The following is a 24,348-nucleotide window of genomic DNA, read 5'->3' on the forward strand; positions in this document are numbered from 1 at the left end:
GAAGGCGTGCCCGCGCCTCATTGTCATGCTCTTTTGTGGGGTGTCTGACGATGCTGGAGCGGTGTTCTACAAGCCACCCGACGAATATCACGACAGAGGGATGCAAGACATCTTCATGGTTGTGCAACATCCCCAGGAGGCGGATTGCCACGGCGGCGGTAACCTGCGTTCACATGCGCAGAAGAGGAGCGGGTCTTTCGTGCGTGTGTGTGTGTGTGTGTGTGTGTGTGTGTGTGTGTGTGTGTGTGTGTGTGTGTGTGTGTGTGTGTGTGTGTGTGTGTGTGTGTGTGTGTGTGTGCGTGGGGGCGTTACTATCAGTGCCAGGAATTCCGTGATTGGTGTATCCTGACGTCAGCCGAGAAAAACAATGAAGGGGAACGAACCCAACGCGCCTATTTATACTCTTGCTCGCAGGAGCGGACTGTTCTCTAATACCGAGATGTAAATACTTGTATATAAAGTTTTCTTCTCCGTCAACTTCGCCATCATGACTGCCCCGGCACTACACTAACCTCGGTCCACATCGACCACGCTTCCTTGGGTCTGCAACGGTGGAGACAGTGGTGGAATTCCCAACAGTAGGCAGACAGGGGCTGGACAGCAGCATCTCCCATTTCTCTTGTTGGGTAGTTGACGGAAAGAGAGGAGCGTGCTCAGGGCTGAAGTCGCACACCCCTATTATGTGGCGGAGTGTTCCTACTTCTGAGCAATATTTGCATTCAGCGTCGTAGCGATTCGGGTGCATTAAGTGAAGACGCGTCGGGTGTGGGAAGTAGGCGGATTGTATGTGCCGTAGGGTAGTTTGTTTTTCTCTGGAAAGGTCAGGGTAAAGCAAAGGTAGGGTCTGTCTCTGAAGGCGATAATGCTGGGTTATGTCCCTGAACGAGACAAGCGGGTGAATGTCCTCTTGCAGTTCCATAGCAGAGGGGGGGGGGGGGGGTAAAAGCGCTGGCTTGTTGGTGGGCGTATTCATTGCCCTCCATGGAAGCGTGAGCGGAACCGTTTAAGGAGTGGGATTTTAGCACACGCAGTGGACGTCGGGACACCCCACCCGGCTGGTAATTCCGTTAGGATTGTTGGCAATCAGTTACTACGAACCCCTGGTTGAGTGAGAGCCAAGGCGATGGCTGCCTCTTCTGCTGCCATCATGTCTTGCGTCTTGAGTGAGGCACACGCAAGGAGGTTGGTTCTGGAGGTAGCCATAGCCGCGATGATGGCATACTACTTCCCTCGATGTTGGGAGGCGTCAGTGTCGATAACTGCATGATCCCCACAGAGTGTCGCTTGAGCCCGTGCTTGTCGGCGACCCTCGTCGTGTGAGGGGTTCATATTTCTAAGGAAAAGGGAGCATATTTAGTTCTGTTCCCCAAGAGTGCGGGTGTACATCAAGCGGAGTGACATTCTGTGTCGCCCAGCCAATCTGGTGAATTTTGCGGCGATCCACCGCAGTTCTGCTCATTCGGACCTTCTGGTTAGAAAGAAGGCCCTGTATCAGCTCTTCCACCGTGTTGCGGAGCCAGTGCTAAGCAGCCTCTCTGTGGACGCACTCAGGGGAAGACCAATGGTCTGGTGAACCGCCTTTATAATCATTATATAAAGCATCTTTACGTCCTCCTTGCCGAGAAGAAGACAAGGGGTTGACTCAAGTGATTCTCGAGAGGGCAAAAGCTTGAATTAATCGAAAGTTATCGGATCCCTTGAGTCCTGGCTTCTTGGTGGCAACTCGCCTGATCATGTGTATGATTTGATTGATGCTGTGTTTGATGCGCTGCAACAATACGTCACTCTTGGGGTTGACCTGGAGATGTAGGCCCAGGATCTTGAGGCTGGGGCTTGGAAGGATGGCCTGACCATCAAGGAGTATTTGAATGTATTCCTTGATGTGGCGTTTGGCGTGAGGGCGAAAGACAAGGAGCTGTGATTTTTTTGCGTGAACACTGGAAACCACACGCTTTAGCACATTGTCGTACTAGAAGTGAGATGCCTTGCGTTGGTGTGGGCTTCCTTTAATTTTTGTAACTCCTAGAAAACGCGCAAGGCACGCACAGGGCCACTAGACGTGCCGTGGACGGAGCGCACAGCGGCGCGTAAGGCAGCGTTGCGCTATCACGTGGAATTCAGCGAGAATGCAGGAGGTAAACCCGTATATGCGCTTGGTGAGTCTACCCCCTGTCTTCCCCGGCTCCGCCTGGGCTCGTAGCTAAGTCGTTAATACAACGGGCTCTCGCTTTGTTACGCTATTAGTTCCAGGTTCGATTCCTGGAGGTGCCAGTAAATTCTTTTATTTGTCCGCGGGAGTTTTCTGTTTACACCAGCGGTCGCCAAAGAACCATTGGGGAGTAGAGGTATAAAGCTTTGCTTTAAAAGGCACCGGAACATATATAGTCACCCTTCGTCTGCAACAAGACACCAGCGAATGTGGGTCTTATGAAGGTTTTGTAGGTGCCGGTCCCTTGTCGTCGGGCGTGTTGAGCTTTATTTTCGAGCTCGGGTGCTGCCCCATGACACCACCGGCCTTTGCACTGGCGTTGCCTACGTCCTCACCGTCTTCGAGTGTTTTGTCGGCATCCTTTCTTGGTTTGTGAGCGACAAACCAGCCCCATCACCGGTGTCGGGAATCGCGGGATCGCATCGCAGCGCAGCGCCGAGACAGAGTACCAGCGCGCAGGTTTCCACGAGTGAACTGCCCTTGCTGTGCTGGCGCACCAAGCGCGTGGCCGCGTGCCCCTCATGACTTTTAACGCGATAGCGTTATTAGGCTCACTTTTCGATTCCCCCGTGCCTCCTAGCCGCTGGCTATCAGCCGGGCTCATCAGGCGTCCACGGAAATACGTCACCGCGGCCACCCCGAAGCTACGACTCAGGCAGTAATATTCGAGGGCTCCGCTGCTCCTGTAATGTGGCACTACGGCAACAGAAGTTTAGAAAGGAGGACAATGATACGTCAGATACAAAAGAAAGGACACGCGTTTTCACCAGGTGCCGCGCCTGCGCGGTGAAGCTTGTTCATGCCCAGTCGTTGGTAGCATGCTACGCCGACGCGGTCTCCAGCCGTGCCCGCATCTTACGTCATCACACCAAAGCGGGTTTCCACCAGAAAATCAAAAATATATATTTCCGGTAGTTCATGCCCCGGGGCTACTCGTGGGTTGCGTGGCATGTCGTAGTGGAAGCCTCCGGAAGAATTTAGACCACTTTAGCATCTTTAACGCACGCCGAAATCCCGATACGCTGGCGTGTTTGTTCTCTGCTTCATCAGAAAAACGACCTCCGCGGCCGAGAATTGAACCAGCAGCCTCGGCTTCAGCAGCGCAACGACTTACCCATTGAGCCACTGCGCTGTGTTTTCCACCGGGACTCACGGCGGCATCAACAGTGGGTGACCTAACTAAAATAGGGGACAAAGCATTAACGCGGGTCTCTCAGAAATCAAGGAAGGCATAGATTATAAGCCGAAAATAGCTAAAATAACACCCACTATATAGCGTCTAATTACATAAGTTTTCAAAATGCTTTTAAATATTCCCACGTTATGTTTCCGCTGAAAGCTCGCTTTGGTAAACTACAGATGGCGCCACGCCGCCAAGTTAAAAATCACCCTAAAAATAGGTACGAATATCCTCCCAGAGAACAGGCACGTAAGAATGCTCGGCGGGGTTCTAGACAAGCGGTTAGTTCCCAACTCACAATCGCCAAAAAACAGAAAATTTTTAACCAATTATTGCCCACGAGCAAAACGTCCAACCAAGAAAGAGCAAGAAAAAGGGAATAGAAACGATAAGACTCCTGCGGTCACTGATCATATCCAGAATATTGCAGTGCCTGCCGTACCACAAATTTACAAGTAGAAAAGAAAGTGAAAGAAACACCATCATTAGAACAGCATATCAGGAAGTTCTCAACCTCGCAATTTTGACCCTGAGATGAACTAATGAAGGGTGGACCACCAGGGTAGTAGAATGAACATGCATAGACGGGTCTAGAAGAAAGGGAAGGCCATTTACTCGATGGAGGGCTGAAATAATTACAGTATTCGGAGCAAAGAATGGATTCGGGAAGCGCAGGACAGCAGCGGGTGAAGTTCAATAGGAGAGGCCTTCAGGCTGCAGTCGCCCTAAATAGGATGTTGGTGACAGTGACGATGAATTCGTCCTTAACTTGACTTCCTAACGCATTCCAAGAAATCGGAGAAAGAATGCACTCTCCTAGCACCAAGACAGCGGATGTAAAAACAAAATCGGGAGGGCCCATCATACCCCCTTTGAAAAGAAACAGGCACCCCCAAAACAGAAAAGAAAATACAGGCACCCCCCCCCCCCTTTGAAAGAAAATTACTGCACGCCACGACAGACATGGCACCGATCAAGCGACCCCGCATAAACACTCTTCTCTACCAAAAATATGGATACAATCCTACACAAGAAAGGGTGGTATGGCAGGCTCAAGTTCATTCGGGGAAAGTTTCAGTATCATGGGACCACAGTATACACCGACTTCGCGATGTACGAAAGCAAAAGATCCCAATTGTCTTAGTTGACTACTCTGGAAATCTTTGTGACTGCGCGACACTCCAACATGCAAGTTTTCTGCCATCTTTTTCCCCAGTTTTGTAAACCACAACTATTTCTTCCTGAACAAAGATCTCCTCTCTCTCTCTCTCTCTCTCTCTCTCTCTCTCTCTCTCTCTCTCTCTCTCTCTCTCTCTCTCTCTCTCTCTCTCTCTCTCTCTCTCTCTCTCTCTCTCTCTCTTTGACAAACCAGCCTTTTGGCAATATGAATAGCGGAAATATCAAATAAAAGCATAACTCCATTACAGACTCACAAAGGACATTATACTGTTTTCTGGAATCAGAATACTAAGCGCTTCTGTAAGATAGCCCCATCCATAATGCAGAAAGTTATCAACGTCACCTAGACAGCCGGATCCAATGGTCTGATAGCCAACGACGCACTATACAAGAGGGACACGAACTCACGTACCGTGCTCCTTGTGACCACGACTACCCTCTTCGAAAAAAGTTAAGAACGAATCCTCATCCTATGCCTAGGAACGCAGTCTTTCCCCTTGCTACAACGAGGTCCCAATGCCGAAGAATCACAAACTCTGTGGACGAAAAACAAACAATTATCTGAAAAAATACATGTGCGGTGAGGTGTTCGCTGGGAAGATGAGACATAAACTTTGAACTCTTCTAAAATGGGGGAAATCTTCGCGCTGCCTAGCCACGTCCAATGTTATGGCCAGGGGAGAACAACCCGAACAAAACATATTGTACTTCCTCGAAACATGGCAGGCAGATTTGACTAGCTCGTTAGGTCAAGATCAGCGCGAGCTGATTCAGAGGCCAAGGGAAGGAGCTGATGCATCTGGTGCCGTAGACTCAGGTTCCACCTTTGAGCTCCCTGCCATCTCTTTCCCCATTTTCGTAAACCACAGCGATTTCTTCCTGAACAAAGATCTCCTCTCTCTCTCTCTCTCTCTCTTTGAAAAATAAAAGCAAAACTGTCCAGCGCGGCCTAGAAATCACGGAATAAACATTTTGATACACTGACACTGACTCCTCTGAGCTTAAACTAACCAAAACCTCGCATCCACAACCTTCCACGCTCACATTTTAAGCACCAGAAGCGCAGAGAGCCTTTGTCTCTCCTGGGACACGGGGATTAAAAACCGTGGTTGCTAGTCTTTCTCTTTTCGATAACATTTCGTGTTCGTCAAGAATAGGTCGGAAATGCAGCAGCTGCGTACGGAAACGATCCGTGGGAGTCGAAGTATCGCTATGGCACCTTACATCTTGGGATACAAACCTAGATGTCTCTGCAACTTTTATTTTTTCTCGTCTTTGATGACCGGCACCGAGGGGCCGGCCGGCTGATAGCCCTGACGAAGGTGAGAGCGCTGACGAAGCACGGCCGGGGCAAATGTCACATGGTTCGGATTAGCCACGCGTGGGGGAGCAGCGAGAATGTTCTTGCAAATCGTCTTTGAATCTTCCGCGCAAATGTCACGTGCTTTGTATAAGCGCGAAACGGAACAGCATCTGGGGAAAGTGTCGCCGGGCCTTGGCGGCGACGGCGGTGACACATGAAAACGGAGGGAGGGAGAGGCAGTGAGAGAGATGACGCCATAGCCGCACGTGCCTCCCTCCTCCTCCTCACCGTTCGCCAGGGGCTCTCCTCTCTGTTTTCTTTCTGCCATCGCAGCTGCGTTCGCTGTCTCGGTTACGCGAACTCCGCCGCTGCGAAACCCAGGTAACGGCCGCCGGAGGGCTGCGCCCTAGAACTGTCTTATTTATTACTGCGCTGATCGAGTTCCAGCCTGGACAATGATTGAATCAGCGGCAACCCGCCGCGGTGGCTGAGTGGCTAACGCGTTGTGCTGCTGAGCACGACGCCGCGGTTTCGATTCCGGGCCGCGGCGGCCGCTTTTCTGATGGAGGCGAAAAGCAAAAACTCCCTTGTGTACGAGCTTTCGGCGTACGTTACAGATCCCCGGGTGGTCAAAATTAATCTGGAGCCCTCCACTACGGCGCACCTCATCGCCTGCGTTGCGTCGGCGTGTTAAACCCTACAATCAATCAGTAAGTCAACCAATGAATCTGCGGCAGCAGTGGTCTTTGCCCTTATATATAAGACGTATAGCATTTCGCTGCTCTTAGTGCATCACAGAACCGATAGACGCTGTCGTTGCGATTTTTTTGCCACGGCAGAAAATTCGTGCAGATAGCGTGACGGCGCTAATGGCCGGGAAGGGGACAGCTGTAAACACAGGTTGCAAGTTAACATTGCAATTTAGCTTCATTATTTTAAATGCAGAGCATTTCTTTAACTCACGATGTCACCCGGCGTTGTCGACGTGCCTCGGCGTCCGCAACAGCCGTTCCAGGTGCGCCCTCTCCCCCACTCCTCCTCTCCCGCATCACGCTACCCTCCTCGCTCTCAACAACAGGTCCGCACCCCTCCCCCTACACTATATAAAAAAATAATACTTACCGGCGCCTGGTTTCGATCCCATGACCCTGCGGGCGGAACGCAAGGTACATGGTGCTCTACCCACTGCGCCACAAAGCCGACACAGAATGGAAGTCTACGAACGCGCCTGATATCCTTGACTCATTCAAACTACGTCAAGAAGCTGCTGATACAACGCATTCACTACCTGTGGGCGGAACGCGAGGTACATGGTGCTCTTCCCACTGTGCCACAAAACCGACACAGAATGAAAGGCTACGAACGCGCCTTATATCCTTGACACATTCAAACTACGTCAAGAAGCTGCTGATACAACGCATTCACTACCACCAACTCCCCAAACACTAAACGTTAACGCAATACACCCACCCCCTATGCGACGCATTTACTCGAGTCCCCCTCGCGGGGAGATGGGCCCTTTTTTCTAAATGCAATTGCAAGAAATAAATAGGTTACTGAGCCCAAGGACGCGGGTTCGATATCAGACGCTGTTGCTGCTTTTGAGAACGAGACAAAAGAAGAAAACGCCCATCTACCGAGATTTCGGAGCGCGCTACAGATCCCCAGGTGGTCAGAATTAACCCGCAGCCCACGGTGTACCTCATAGCTTTAGCGCGTTAAATATTCAAGATGTGAAATGTGTTCTGTAGTGAAACACAGGCGTTTCGCTCGCGTTTGTGTCAACGTCAGGTGATTGCCATGGGGTGCTCACGCTAATTGTAATCTTGAAAATTGTGTTTTTTATTCAGCGTGAACTTCTGTTTTTATTTTTATAATAACCGAAAAGCGTTTGTATGTATTTTCCGCGCCACACCAGAGTGTGGTGGTAATTGTTGTAAGCTGCGCATAAAATTACTCAACATGTCATCAGAGCTATATGCGCACACGCCGCTGGATGCTTACCTTCTTCCGACGCAGAAAACATAGCGAATGCCCGGATAATTCGAGAAGTCCACAATAGGGCCTCAGGGCGTGGCGAGATAGTTACGGGGTTACCCCAATTACCCGCTTACAGATGCGTCATCACCACGCTAAGCTATGACGTTCTTTACGACGCCGAGCAGTCGCCTACGAAGTGGCAACGTTTTATCCGAGCCGGTATATGGGTGGCGTGGATAGATTGACCTGTACAATAGACGCGCGCAGATAAGGAAAAGTTCTGCGTAATGCTATTTGGAAAACCACTCACGCTGCATACTTCTTTTCAAGATGAGTAACCGAATCAGTGTGCCGTCTAATGAACAGCAACTGCTCCTTCAGATAAACGTAGCAGTAAGGTTGCGGATGAAATTAAATACCGCTCTTTCTCGTGAATAACTGCATAGCAATTCTGCTCGTTGTTTCGGGAGGATTATAGCTCGGGCGTCACGGACTGCTTGGCTAACTACCATTACTCAAACCAGCATCACGCGCACCGCTTGCACTGCTGTGCACCCTGAAGTTTCTTACAGCCGTACCCCATTGCACCGTCGGGTAACGAACCAAACCAATAAGTACTGCCTTTGTTTTTGCGACCGTTTATTGTGATGGAACCTGTTGCAAGAAACATATAAAGGTTGATTGATTGATTGTGGGGTTTAACGCGCCGACGCAACGCAGGCGATGAGGCGCGCCGTAGTGGAGGGCTCCGGATTAATTTTGACCACCTGGGGATCTTTATCGTGCGCCGAAATCTCGTACACACGGGCGTTTTCGCTTTTCGCCTCCATCAGAAAGGCGGCCGCCGCGGCCGGGAATCGAACCCGCGACCTCGTGCTCAGCAGCGCAGCGCCTTAGCCACTGAGCCACCGCGGCGGGTAAAAATATAAAGGTATGTTCTCCAAGGGGAACAACCAACTATTAAATCCTCTGTGTAGAACGCTCACTTGTGTACACACACAGTCTTAAGAGCAAGCAGCATTTTAAACCACAACCGCAGAGAGGGCTTCTACGGCCAGGTACCGACTGCCATCTTCTTCCAGCCGTCTGTCTTCAGTACCCCTGCGCCATGGGCTTTGATGAACCGGAGTGCGTTCGCCTTCATCTGGTCGGCGTTGTGCGTGTCGGCCAGGGCCAACACCTCGGCAGGCGTTTCCACTGACAGTTTCGAGGAGAGGACGTCTTCGCACATCGCTTTCAACCTCCCCAAGTCGTGCTTGTCGGCTGCGACGAGAATTTTCTCGGCCATCTCGCTCAGTTTGGGCTTACGACCAGTATAGATGAACTCAATCGCTTCGTGCAGCACATCGAAGTCGCAGTCTGATATCTCCACGTGACCCTGCTCGTTCTCCTTCATTTTATGCGAGAACATGGCAGTGAAAACGGGGCTACGGGCTGACAATATATTTTTGTGTGCGTGGATATCTTTGCCTTCAACAGTCAAGATGACGTCAGAGAACCGACGGGATGCTAGCAAATGGCCAAAGTCTTCCGACAGGTGGCACTGAGGAACATTTACGGCGATTACCACATTTGGAAGGGAAGTACTCACAGAGTTGACGAAAGCGAGCACTTTGCAGAATATGGTGAGTTTGCCGTGCGGCGTAAGAGAGTCATTGCCGTCCAGGATGCGTTCCCTTTGGATGAACTTATCCCAGCCAAAAGCACCGCCTGGAACAAATCGACAATTCGCTTCAAGGATGTTGGTCTTCCGCCCTGCTTCACCAAGAACGACGCATTTGAATTCAGAAGGCACGTCGTCTTTGTCGCTGCCGACAAGAACGAGGTAGAGGGAAACGAAGTCCTTGCTGTCCTGAGCCTCCCCTTTCGGGTACATTTCTAGACACCATTTGTTGTTTCCGGGCCCCGTCGTGGAAAATGTCGAACTTCCTGTTTTCATGCCGTTCTCTTCTCGGCGCATGCTGAAGTTGTGAAGGGTCAGCCGTGAAGGTGATCGTCGCTCTGGCGGAGGCGGCCGGCGGCATCCGTGCGGCCTCGCAGAAGCAACAGGAAAATAGAAATCGCAAGTATATATATCGACAATGCCGCATAAATAACCGGAAAATATAGGATAAAGAAGCGTTCATGTTCTTTCAACTTCCTTGAAGCTGTAGAAGCTGCGGGTAAATGAAAGGACCTCATCGGCGCCTCCTGCAAAATAAAAAATAAATAAATAAACGCAAGTCTTTTGGGCCCTCCATTGCGTACATGGTGCTTAAATTATCTCTACTAAATTGAGGGCACCGCTTCTGTAGGCTTTTACTGCAAAGCAGCATATGTCTCCGGTTTCTTTCTTTTGTCGCTACTGCGTTCGCTCACTCGGTTACGCTGACATAAACAGATGCCGCTCCAGCGAAGCCCAGGTAACGGTGCCAAGGGGCTGCCCCCTAAAACGACCGAAACCTCCGTCACCGTTTCCACTCAAATTCACCTGACCAAGTACCTGCGAAACCCTCCCGGTAGAAGAGAAACTTCCCCAGTTGGAACGCCGGCTTGAGCCTATATCTTTTTCAGCTTGAAAGGCCTTCCGAGTGACATTTTCGCCGGTGTCTTTAACGCCTAAGTATGCGCCATCACCGGTTGCCGGTTTATGCATGCACGGTTTGCGGGTAGAAAAAGAGAGGTGTGCGCGCACAGGTAGGTTTCATGCCGCTACCGATGAAATGCTGGTTGTGCTGGTATTTGGATGTCGAAATTACATGGCTAGATGCGGTTAGTCAGCTGTCCTCCTCAATCGAGTGGTTCGGGTGTGGGTTAATGTGTTCCACAGACATCGTACACACAGTCAGATGCATAGGAAGGGGAAGGAAAACGACAGCCACATGTTTGTATGCGAGAATAGAACTCAAGAGCTTCGAGGTTTTAAATCGTTATGGGACGGATGCATGCCGTTCGTTTGGAGGAAGAGGAGCAAAAATCGAAGCATTAGCCCGAACACAAGCGCGAATGGGAGCAAAAACAACGGAAAGCTGCTGGCACCCCCGTTACCGCCTCAAGTTCAGCTCGTGGAGCAGTGGCGAATCACTCCCGGATGAACAGCAAATTGCCCGCTTGGAACGCCGGCGTGAGCCAATGTCACTTCTTCAGAGGGCTTTCAGGGGATATTTTCGATGGCGTCTTTCACTTCTAAGCACGCGCACATGACCGGTTGCGGGTTTATGCGTGCGCAGATTTGTAGTTGAGAATAGTGGGATGGAGGAGGAGAGGCGTGCACGGGCAGCTATAGGTTTCATTCCCGTACTGACGGATGGAATTTACGTTGTGCTGGTGCGAGGTTTAAACACGGACGTTAAGCGGCCCAATGGGACCTGTCCGGTGTCCTTAGTGGTAGAGCGGATTTGGTTTGTGTGTTATGTTCAGATTGCTGACGCACAACCCGTATCGTGATCTATGGACGTAAAAAATGCCATGTCACACAGTTCGGTTCGCTGAGACGTGAAATGACGTCATTCTTTAAACTTATGACAGTTGCGGCAGCAGTCTGAACCCGGCCTTACACAAACAGTAAGATGCTTACGACGCGGGAGGGACACAGGCAGTTTCATGTTTATCTGCAAGAGCAAAGCTGGGATCCGTCAGAGGTTCATTCAGCTATTCGGCTAGGAAATATGCTCCATCGCTAATTACGATAAACGAGTTTTGTCTCGTGGACTTGCGTCCAGCTCTGCAGGTCATCCTTCTTCACAGAGTGGAAGGACACTAATTGTTTTGTTTATTTGGAAGCTCGGTAATTCGAAGTGTTTTGCGATCTACGTGAACTTTCTATTAACTCGAGTCGACTTATTTGGTCCTTTCGTAATCTAAAAGACCCCAACTGGGCTTGCGTTCTTTGTTTTTACACTGATGTAAGTGGATGTATATTAGGTACACGCATGTGGCCAGCAGAACCTTTTTTTTTTACATTAGTGGACCACGAAGTATTCGTGAAAGGGAAAGAACAGAAAAATCTGTCATTAAACCCCCTGCACTTCCTTGCATGTGTGGCTAGGAACACGTGTGATAGCTATAAAAGTGGACTCACTTCTATGCTTATTTCCTTGGCTCCTGCAGCGTCAGCCAGCCAGTGAAGAACTCCGTCGCTGAACGCGTAAAAAGTGACGAAGGCGATCAGACAGCCTGTCAAATAAGCTGCCAGGGTCAGGGACAACACGAATCCGTGGACAAAAGAGTCCAAAACCCAGAGCGACTGCCTGCGTTAGCGAGAACATCATTTGGAGATCGCCACAGTTTTCCGGAGGACAGCGATATCAAAATTGGTGTTCCAGTAGTGAAAATGGACGCAATAATGGCGCCAGTTGTTATCCACAGCACTAGCAAAAAATTCTACGTTTTCGCTCCCCCACCTGAAAAATGTTCAAAGAGATGGCTGCCTTAAGGAGGATTATGTAGCATGATCATTCGTTATACGTGGTACCCGCTTCATACATGCAGTTGATTTTATTTCGAATACACTAGCCGGAATCACGAAATAATGTTCGAGCACGGCATTTTAATCTAATTTTAAGGATGACATAAGAACATTCTAGTGTAAGAAAAGAGACAGACCGCGGTTAATTAACCATGAATCAATTTTATATTGCTTCTAATGTGGAAAGGCTATGTTGCTAGAAATGAACCACTACCGAGCTAAGTATAACCTCTTCACTGCCGTCAGCAACCATGAACAACGCTGCAAGTACGTCACCTGTAGACTTGCAGCAGCTGCGAAGCCACCCTCGTATCACGGGTAACCTTCTGAAGATTGAAAAGAATGGCTGGACAAGCTTTAATCGTATCTTCAACCGGTGGGACAACGAAGTTACACTTAGGCAAGTGGTTTCGCACCGAGACGACGCAGATCGAGTCTTCTTTGAAAGCCGCGAGAGTTTGCTGACGTCGTGGACGGTCTTCATAACGGAGTTTCTGAAACCGTTCGCTTCAAGTGAACGTAAAGAACGAGATGAGCGTTCGCGTTTGAGGCGCCCACCCAACACGCAAGAATATATATATATAAATATATATCTATATAAAATATATATATATATATATATATATATATATATATATATATATATATATATATATATATATATATATATATATATATATACAGAAAGAAATGCCGGCAGTCTACAACGCCAAAGAAGGCATAGGGGGATGGTTAGACTATTTTTTACTCTAAGTGACGTTACAATTTTTTTAATATTACGTGAGAAAGAAAGAAAGAGAAAGAGAAAGAAAGAAAAACTCACGTAATATTAAACAAATTGTAACGTCACTAACAGTAAAAAATAGTCTAACCATACCCCTATGCCTTCTTTGGCGTTGTAGACTGCCGGCATTTCTTTCTGTATTTCCTAACGAGCCCCTCATTTCCAAACCTATATATATAATTCGGAAATTGGGGGCTCGTTAGGAAATACAAAAAGAAATGCCAGCAGTCTACAACGCCAAAGGAGGCATAGGGGAATGGTTAGACTATTTTTTGACAGTTAGCGAAGATATATTTTTTTATTATTTACGTCGAAAGAAAGAAAAACACGCGCCCAGAGTGGGGACCGAACCCACGCCTTTCGATTAGACCTCGAATGCCTTACCCATTCGGCTATCTGGGCGACTGTGTTCTCCTTCACTTTCTCGGGTATTTATATTTACTACAACTGTATCTGACGCTTGAGGGTGGTAGCCAGCGCCACTCAGAATATACGGGGAGAAGGGGACCTTCTTTTCGAACCTCGGGGCGTGACTCGAGCGTCTACAGCCTGTCATGAGCGGGTAACTGGCGGGAAACCCTCTTATGCTACCTTGGCATCAAGGCTGCCAGAACCGAGGCCCTCCCTAAGCTTTCGCAGGATAATATGATTCAGAAATTAGGGGCTCGTTAGGAAATACAGAAAGAAATGCCGGCAGTCTACAACGCCAAAGGAAGCATAGGCAGATGGCTAGACTATTTTTTGAAAGTTAGTGAAGTTATATTTTTTTTTAATTTTTACGGCAAAAGGAAGAAAGAGAAACACGCGCCCAGAGTGGGGACCTAACCCACGCCTTTCGATTAGATCTCGAATGCCTTACCAATTCGGCTATCTGGGCGACTGTGTTCTCCTTCACTTTCTGGGGTATTTATATTTACTACAACTGTATCTGACGCTTGAGGGTGGTAGTGGTAGAGCGTGGGTTCGGTGGTAGAGGGTGGTAGAGGGTGGGTTCGGTCTCTACCCTCTACCACCCTCACGAAATCAGTGCATTTCTCTAGCATATTCTTCAGAAAAATGGCAAGAAACAATACTCCCAATGTAGCGACATCGTTACATCAAGTTTACCCATCGCAACACCTTCGTTACATACATGTCGCAAACACATAAACCTTCAAGGGGGTGGCGATGGGGACTTAAAAACTTCGTTCAATCTAGGTTTAACTGTATACATAGGCGCGCGCGCGCATGCACGGACACATGCACACATGCACGCACCCACCCACCCACCCACCCACTCACACACACACACACACACACACACACATATGTATATATATATATATATATATATATATATATATATATATATATATATATATATATATATATATATATATATATATATATATATATATATATATATATATATATATAAGCAGTAAAAGAAACTTCTCGAGGAGCCAGAAGAAATAGTTGAGAAAATGGTAGACGCACGATTAGAAAAAAAAACAGTGGTTTACTGATGTTTCGACTGGAGAACCAGTATTCATCTTGAGTAACATACAACGTTGGAGCACGCACGCTTATATAGGTGCAGAAGGTGTGCTGCAGTGCACAGTTGTTAACAATATTGGCGGGTTGGGGCGAGAGAACAGGGAAGGGAGGGCATTATACATGTGGCACTATACATGATGACAAACTCTTTTTCTAAAAAGCCCAGCAATATACAACTTCATCCATTCGTGTAATTCGTTTGAAAAGTGTTTTTGAACAGCTCCCTACCCTGTCTTCTTTTTTTTATGGATGAAGTTGTATGTTGCTGGGCTTTTTAGAAAAGAGGTTGTCATCATGTATAGTGCCACATGTATAATGCCCTCCCTTCCCTGTTCCCTCGCCCCAACCCGCCAATGTTGTTAACAAGTGTGCACTGCAGCACACCTTCTGCCCCTATATAAGCGTGCGTGCTCCAACGTTGTATGTTACGCATGATGAAGACTGGTCCTCCAGTCGAATCGTCAGTAAACCACTGTTCTTGTTTTTAATCGTGCGTCTACCATTTTCTCCACTATATATATATATCTATATATGTATATATATATATATATATATATATATATATATATATATATATATATATATATATATATATATTTATATATATATATATATATATATATATATATATATATATATATATATATATATACAGTAGACTCTCGATAAAGGGAACTTCAAGGGAGCGTGGGAGATGTGCAAAAGTGAAAATTTATGTGCGTACACACTCTTGATAATATTTCATGGAGGTCTAAGCGCTGGAAGGTGAATGTAGCTGGTAGTTTTTCAGAAAGTAAGAAGACTACAAGAGGTTTAGGCACAGCATTCACAAAGTTTATTTGGCAAAAATTAGCCACTGTGCACTAAAAATGCATTCACTTTTTGAGTCTTTGCAAATGCATTTTCAGTTTACAAGGACTAACCTTCAATTCAGGAAAATCGTGCAAGTCGGATATTTGGTCCCCTAAAAAAATCCTGCATACCTTAAGCGAGTTTATATGGTGTTAGGAGCTTAGAAGTATTAGAAGTCCGCAGCAGTCACACACCATGCTTCGTTGCGATCGTCATCTTCGTGTAAGAGCCGCTTCCAAAGTCAAGAATGATGTCTATCTTCTTTTCTAACGTAAGCGCATGGTGTGCGCGCTTCTGTGCCGCCATTGAAACAACGGACGCTAGAGGCCCCAACTTCGCGAGAGCTTATGAGCCAGCGATTTTAGAAGACAGCAACGCGGTAACGAAGCACAAATAGCACCAAGATGGCACTAACCAGGCGGCAAGGGCTAAGCCTTGTTACCTCTGGGACTTGAATCGAGACCGAGCAGCGAGAACAAGAACTGCCGTGTTGTGTTTGTCGCGCTAGCACCGCTGACTACGAACGAGACGAGACTTACGAGGCCAACGGGGTTAAGAAACGAAAAACGAAACACCCGGAACCGGAAAATCCGATGCTTACGGCAATTGGTCCAAAAAGAAGCTCCATTTTCGGTTCAGTTTACCCTGAATATGCAACGCGAAAGCTTGGCTTAGCCTGGTTAAGTCTTGATGTCGCTCGGTTAACCTTTGATTTAGCTGTAATTATTATACCATTCGTCCAAAGCCTGAATTTGTCTACGCCGCACGGGGCACCTTGAGCAATCTTGGTGACGGTGTTGGCGACACCTCGGACCCCGAGCCCCCATACATAAGCTGGATCCAACCGTGGCTATGTGTTTTAAGGTGAAGGGTAGAAACCTCAAACGGTGGCGTCGGAGCCCAGGTCAAGCTCCGGCGGATGGGCTCCCTGTCTGTTTACCAGGCAGGGAGCTCCGGGACCCCTCTCGGTATCAGGGTAACCCGAGCGAAGGAAGTACCCCCGTCCCCTGCTTCTATACTATGCTATATAGTATTTTCCAAACCCCAACCCAAACGCGATCGGCCCCCGAAAAGGGGCCGCACCGAAGTTTCTTTTCCACCACTTCCTGACTTGAGTCCTCCCAAACCGAACAACTATCCTCACTTCATCGTGATGGAATCTGTAGCCCAATCAAAACCTCTTGCTTCACAGTCGGTATTTCTCATTTCAAGGTTTCTTGACGGTATTGTTGGAGGGTCGTATAAGGCCAAAAAACATCGAACCGGTGAAATTCTTGTCGAGGTCAGTAGCCAGGATCAGGCAAATAAACTTCTTGCTCAAACCAGCATCGCCAATCTGCCAATCCGAGTCACGCACCTCCACAGTCTAAACAGCTCCCAGGGCGTGATTTCCGAGTATGACCTACTAAATGAATGTGAAGCTGACCTGCTGGAGGGCCTTCGTAGTCAGGGCGTAACAGCGGTCAGGCGCATAACCATCCGCAGAGACGATAAACAAATACCGACAAAGCACCTCATCCTAACCTTTGACAAGTCCACCCTTCCAGAATTCATGAAAGCAGGTTATATCCGATGTTCAGTCCGGCCGTACATCCAAAACCCACGGTGCTGTTTCAAGTGCCAACGGTACGGGCACGGCACAAACTCGTGTCGCGGCCGACTTACCTGCGCAAAATGCGCCCAGCACGACCACCCGTCTGACAACTGTAACGTCCAACAACTTCTTTGCGTAAACTGCCAGGATCCGCATGCGGCCTACTCCAGAAAATGTGAAAAGTTTCAATTAGAAAAGAAAATAATCAACATCAAAGTCACTGAATACATCACCTTCCCAAAGGCGCGAAAGAGGTTCGCCTCTTTCCCCCTGGGGAGGTATGCCGACGCAGCTCGCCGGGGGGCGGAGCGGCGTCTTGTTTCGGCGGGGACCCAGTACCTAGAGTCGGACTTGATCCCGTCGCCGCCGCCCCCCCCCTCCCCCCCCGGGTTGCCTCTTGCAGCCCAACCCGCCTCCGCACCGCTCGCTGAGCCAGCAGCCGCTGTGGTGGCATCCACGTCCGGCGGGGATGCTGCTGCACCCACCGTTTCCTCCTCTCCACCGGCCCGAAGCACACGCAAGGGAACGGAGGAGATGGAGACGGAGCAACCGCAGCAATTCCCACCTCCGCCGCACCGCCTGTGCCACCCGGTGGCGCTCCTGACGCCCTCGGCGGTAGCGGACAAAACGAAGGGCACCGCAAAGGGTGGCAAGTTCGGGGGGTCCGGTACGCCGGGTACCCCTTCCAAATCTGATGATGAGGTGGATGTGGGACCTTTCCTGTCTGCTTTGCAGCGGAAGGAGCGGGTCCCTCCATCTAAACCTCCAGAGAAGGCAAAAAAGCCCCTCCCAAGAGTGCAAGCCCAGAAAGACCTTACGTAAATAGTTACACTCCAGTAGCTCTAACACATCATAATGGGAAGAGAAAACATAGTTCCATGGAACTGCAGAGGCCTTCTGAATAATCTTGACGACGTGCATGAGATTCTGCATGCCAACCAGCCAAGTTTAATGTGTGTCCAGCAAACACATCTGAATACCAAGCACACAAATTTCTTGAATAGTTACCTGGTATACAGAAAGGACAGGGTTGGCTGTACACACTCTTCTGGCGGTGTGGCCATAATCGCCCGCAAATCCTTAGCATGCCACCTTGTCACCTTGAACACCGTCCTTGAGGCTCTAGCCGCCCGCACAATAATATTTCATAGGTTGATAACGGTATGCTCCATCTACATCTCTCCTGATCTTGCACTTCTGAGCTCTGACTTTGAGGCGCTGGTCGACCAGCTGCCCGAACCATACATTCTAACAGGCGACTTCAATGCACACAATTCTCTTTGGGGCTCTCCTCACACGGATGCCCGAGGTCGCCTGATAGAGAAGTTTTTAACATCCTCTGGAGCATGCCTTTTCAACAAGAAACAGCCTACATATCATAACATAGGACACAATACATACTCAAATCTTGACTTGGCTACTGGTTCGGCAATTCTCTTTCCATGTCTTGAGTGGGGTGTGGGCACCGACCCATATGGCAGTGACCACTTCCCCACTTCACTAACATATATAGGTAAAGGCCCAAGCAGTTCATCTTCCCATAATAGATTCAAAGAAGAACGAGCTAACTGGAACACATTTACAGAGACATCGAAACTACACCACACATCCATAGGACACCTACACCTTGAAGTACCCAACTCCTCACGGCGCACATCCTCGACGCCGCCAAAAAGTCCATTCCCCACGCCTCTGGTGCCCCGTGCAACCAGAGGAGGCTGTGGTGGAATGAGGACTGTAGGCGGGCGCGAGAGGCCCAGAACAAGGTGTGGGGTATCCTTCGTCGGTACCACACGTCGGGTAACCTTATTTTGTTCAAACGGGCCAAGGCGCTCGGAAAACGTGTGCGCCGTGAGGCAAGACGAGAGAGTTGGCACACCTCCTTGACATCCATTCATTCATACACGGACACACACAAAGTCTGGACACGTATACGCAAGCTCAAAGGACAACAGACACACAGCCTGCCCCTGGTTAGCGCAACAGGGGACACACTGGAAGGCCAGGCTAACACACTTGCAGAACACTTCGAACACGTGTCCAGTTCAGCACACTACACGAATACTTTCATGAAACACAACGGATCTGCAGAAAAAAAAGCTCTTACAAGACAAAGACAGATCAAAAACTTTTTACAACTCTGAATTCGCTCTCCTTGGGTTGAGGGCTGCCCTGAGCATGTGCAAACCTTCAGCTCCAGGTGCAGATAAGATTACATACACCATGATACAACACTTACACTCAGACACCCTTGAAACACTCCTACACCTATACAACAAAATATGGCTTTCGGGGCACATTCCACGCTCTTGGAGGGATGCCGTAGTAGTGGCTGTCCTAAAGGAAGGGAAGGACCCTTCCTCTCGTGCCAGTTATCGTCCCATTGCCCTGACAAGTTGCGTGTGTAAGCTCTGCGAGAAGATGATAAACAGGAGACTCGTGTACGTCTTAGAGTACAACGGTCTTCTCGAGTGCTGCCACGCAGGCTCTAGGGCGGGGCGATCTACCAACGATTAACTCGTTGCGTTAGAGTCATATATCAAAGATGCTTTCCTGCACAAGCAGTACTGTATGACAGTATTCTTTGATCTTGAAAAGGCGTACGATACTGCCTGGCGGTATAGCATCCTCAGCGATTTGAAGCCCTTTGGCATGTCCGGTAACATGATGAACACGCTTGCCAGTTACCTGTCTGAATGAACGTTTCGCGTGCGAGTTGGAACTGCACTTTCTAGGGTTCATGTGCAGGAAAATGGCGTGCCACAAGGTGGAATTTTAAGTTGCACCCTTTTTATTGTGAAAATGAATTCCCTTAGGGAGGCATTGCCACCGTCGATTTCCTGCTCAATTTATGTAGACGACCTACAATTATCCTTTAAGTCTTGTAACCTGTCTGTCTGCGAATGCCAAGTCCAGCTTGGTGTTAACAAGCTAGCTGGTTGGGCAGACAGCAACGGTTTTAAATTTAATCCAGGGAAGTGCACTTGTGTCTTGTTTTCCAAGAGGCGTGTCATCCGGTCGGATCCAGACATTCAACTCCACGGTGTCTCGATTCCTGTCAAAAAGGAACACAAGTGTTTAGGTATAATCTTTGACGAGAAGCTCACATTCATCCCACACATAAAACAACTAAAACATAAATGCTTAAAAACAATGAATATCCTGAAGGTTCTCTCGCACATCTCTTTTGGTGCTGACAAACAGCTTCTGTTGCGTGTTTTTACCAGCTTGATAGGTTCACGATTGGACTATGGTAGCGTTGTCTATGGGTCAGCCACTAAAACAACCCTCAGAATGCTTCACCCTGTGCTTCCGTGTGCTTCATCTAGGGCTCCGCTTGGCGTGTGGTGCCTTCCGGACTAGTCCAGTTGAAAGCCTGTATGTAGAGTGCAACAAATGGAACCTACAACGTCAGCGAGCATACACAGGTGTACTTTATGCTTTTAAAATTTCATCCATGCCTCGCCATCCTTTTAAATCAGTTTTTCATGATACATCGATGACTGAACTCCTTTTAAATCGACCATCGTTGTCTGCGCGCTTCTCTTACAGAGTTAGAGAGGAAGCATCAGAGCTTGCTGTCTCCTTTTTCGATACAATCCAAAGTTCACTAACGGATTTTATAGCACCATGGCATCTCCGCCCTGTATCATGCGACACATCTTTCACACATGTAGATAAAAACTGAGCTCACACATGTGCAATTCTGCAGCACTTTTTGTATTTGCAGTAGAAGTATCAGTGTTCTGAATTTTATACGGATACCTCTAAAACCTACACCTCGGTGTCCTGCACGGTGCATGGGCCCGGCCTTAGTGTCACGAGAACTCTTAACAGTAATACAAGAATATTTACGGCAGAGGCTTATGGTGTCCTTCTTGTTGTTAATCATATACTGCAAAGCCACATCCCACAATCCATTATCTATGCAGATTCCCTCAGTGTTGTGCAGGCATTGTCGTCAACAAAGTCTTAAAAAATCACGTTGTAAATCTTAATATCAAAGGTATTATGTCTTTGTATGTCCACAAATTTGAACTCGTCCTTTGCTGGGCCCCTGGCCACTGTGGTATAGCCGGGAATGACGCAGCGGATCGAATGGCTGCTGCTTCTACACTCTTGAATACAGTAGACATAACCACATTAACCTACACCTACGTGAAACCACACATCGGACAACAACTTCGCAAAACATGGCAAACACACTGGAGCGAACAAACAGACCACAAGTTACACGTAATAAAACCACACTTAGGACCATATACCACCGACACACGTAATAGATACACTGAAGTCGCCTTGGCTAGATTACGGATAGGGCACACACATGCAACGCACTCGCACCTGCTCACTGGATCTCCATAACCTCTATGCAGCAGGTGCGGGGAGGCCCTATCCGTGATCGACATCCTCATACAATGTAAGACACTCGACATTACACGACGCAAACACTTCCCACAACTACACAGACGACATATTCCACCACACCCGTCATACTTCCTAGAAGAGCATGCCATGTTTTCTGTTCCGCGCACCTTTAGGTTCCTATCAGAAGTCATTTCTTACAACTCATCTCATACCACCCATAGTTTTACCCCTGGTCCTATACACCAGCCACCTTATTTATGTTTTAACCACTCATGTTCTTCACCCTGGCCCTTTACACCAGCCGTGCTTATAGTCATTAACTGATTTTATTCGGTTTCCCTCCTCATCAAATAACTTTGTGTTTGGCGCTCTTTGCCCATGTCGGCCTTGCGCCATTAAACCTAAACCATCATCATCTTCTGAATTTGTCTACGGTTGTGGTCCAGCTTCAGACGTTTTCAGAGCCGAACTGCTCGCCAGGCGATATCCGCGGGGTGGACGACGGCTCAAAGCCTCCAGCTCCCACACAACGCTAAGGGAAGACTGCCCGGCCTCGCTCTCATTCATGTCCAAGCTCGCATGCACACGGTGAGTCACGTGGTCAGTCGCGAACCATCTGAGGAGAGCGCATGCGCCAAGCTGGCAGTGGTGGCGGCAGCGTCGAATGCGGCCGTCGACGGAGCTCGGTCCGGCGAATCACGTGATGCGTTGCCAAGGGTACAGCGCAGCTGCAGTCAAACGAAGGTCAAATTTTCCGCGACGGCGAAACCGCTCGGCGTGATTAGTAAAGCTTTGCTTAAAAACAATTAAAGCTGTTTCACTCAATGTGAAAGCTGTCAGAAGTGCAGAGCAGTGGTTCGCCATAATGGGCTGTACCGCCGTTATTCGCTCAGTGCTACCACCCCATGCATTTCAAATTTCCCGCATTCGTAGTTCTCGCGCACCCCCTGCCTGAAACCGCGACAGCGGGAGTTCTGCTCTTCTTGTGATTGTTTTAATGTCGTATGCTGGAGCTGTTTTGTGTCATTTCGAACGCGTAATTTTTTTTCTTGAGGGGCTGGAGCCTTTTTGCGTCATTTCGAACGCGCCATTTTTTTCTTGCGCGGCTGGAGCTTTTCTCCGGCATTTCGAACGCGCCATTTTTTTCTTGCGCGGCTGGAGCTTTTCTCCGGCATTTCGAACGCGCCATTTTCTTTTTGCGCGTGGAGCCTTTCTGCGTCAGTTCGAACGCGCCATGATTTTCTTGCGCTGCCACTTTTAAAGACGATAGTCTCTCTTGGGCTACTTAAACCCAGAAATTTTGGTCTGTCTGTCTGTATGTCTGTCCGTCTGTCTGTCCGTCTGTATGTCTGTGACCCGATTCAGCCACCCGGCCAAAGCAAAACGATGCCTGCGCAATAGTCTTATATAGTCACAGCTAAATCTACCCGTCTATGTCCGGTGGAATACTAAAACTCGTTGCTGAAGCATCCCAAGCGCTTGGTTACATTAGAAGAAACCTTTCACTATCGCCCCCAACCATACGCAAAATGGCATACGAGACCTTCATCCGAACAAAACTAGAATACGCATCGTCTATTTGGAACCCTCATCAGTCGTACCTAATAGACGCCATCGAATCAGTTCAGAACCGCGCAGCACGCTTCATCACTTCTAAATATGACTGGCATCTCAGCGTCACCGACATAAAAGCATCCCTCTCCCTCCCCTCTCTGACAATTAGACGTGAAATCGGGCAGATATGCCTCTTCCACAAACTGTATTATCACTTTCACCATCTCCGTACTTCCCTCTTGCTCACACCGTCCCGTTACTCACGCCGTCTGTTCAATTCCATGGGCATACAACGATTGCATGGTTCATCTAACGCATTCAATATGTCATTCCTACCACGTGCCATCGAAGAATGGAACAAGCTGCCTGACTCTGTTGTCCGTGAACGGAATCCGACGAAATTCAAAGAATTATTATTATCTCACCTTAGACTTTAATTTTATATAATCCCCAAGACTTGCCGCAGCTGCCTTTTTTAGTTTAATATTATTTTGGTTGTTGTTAAATTCTCTAATTAGATTTGTTGTTGTATAAATTGTCTAATGAACCATGTACCCAAACGTATTTTTCTTGTACCACATATGCACTACTGATGTCTCTGCCCCCCCCTTATGTAATACCCCTCTGGGGTCCTTAAGGGTTTAATAAATGATGATGATGATGATGATGAATGTTCACACTTGTCAACATTGTTGAAGAAGAACAAAACATTACGAAAATGTGAGAAAACAAATCAATACAGAAGTAATATTTGCAGTGTTCCTTTATAAAAAAATCAAACATGCTTGAATTTGCGAAATTAAATACTTCATCAACTGCAGAAAAAGAATTCACTCTGCCGTCGCCTGCTGTCGCCCGCGTCACTATCGCTTCTGGGGCCATTTTAAGAAATCAACCGGCAACAGTTACGGAAGGTTCCACTAGGTAGGTTCCACGTTCTGCTTGCAACGCACGTGGAGTAGGGAAACGCGGTTCTACAAACGCTGAAGTAGGGCGCCTCGATTAACGCGCGTCTTCGCCGTACGGCAGCGTTCGCATCGAGACACCCGGTTTGGAGCAGTGGAACGCGGGAAATTTAAAATGATTTAAGCAAACCTTTGGCGTATTTACCTTGGGAGGAGCGCGACGCAAGAGGAACAACATGGCAGGTGAGCGGGAAAGCAAAGGGAGGAATTTACTTGGCAAAGGTCGATAAAGACTATCGTCTTTTGACGGCATTTGCAACGAAAGGAGCAGATACGCGGCCAATTTTTTTCGCTTACTATCGTAAAAACCAACCCAACGGGCGTTCCTAACTAAATGAAGGCGGGCGCTGCAGGTTAATTACGTATATTTTGCCTGAAATGTACCCATAGTTTTCTT

This window comes from Haemaphysalis longicornis, unplaced genomic scaffold, assembly GCF_048455015.1.
Source record: "Haemaphysalis longicornis isolate Haplotype H1 unplaced genomic scaffold, Haemaphysalis longicornis Haplotype H1 scaffold_1, whole genome shotgun sequence".
In the NCBI taxonomy this organism is placed as follows: Eukaryota; Metazoa; Arthropoda; class Arachnida; order Ixodida; family Ixodidae; genus Haemaphysalis; species Haemaphysalis longicornis.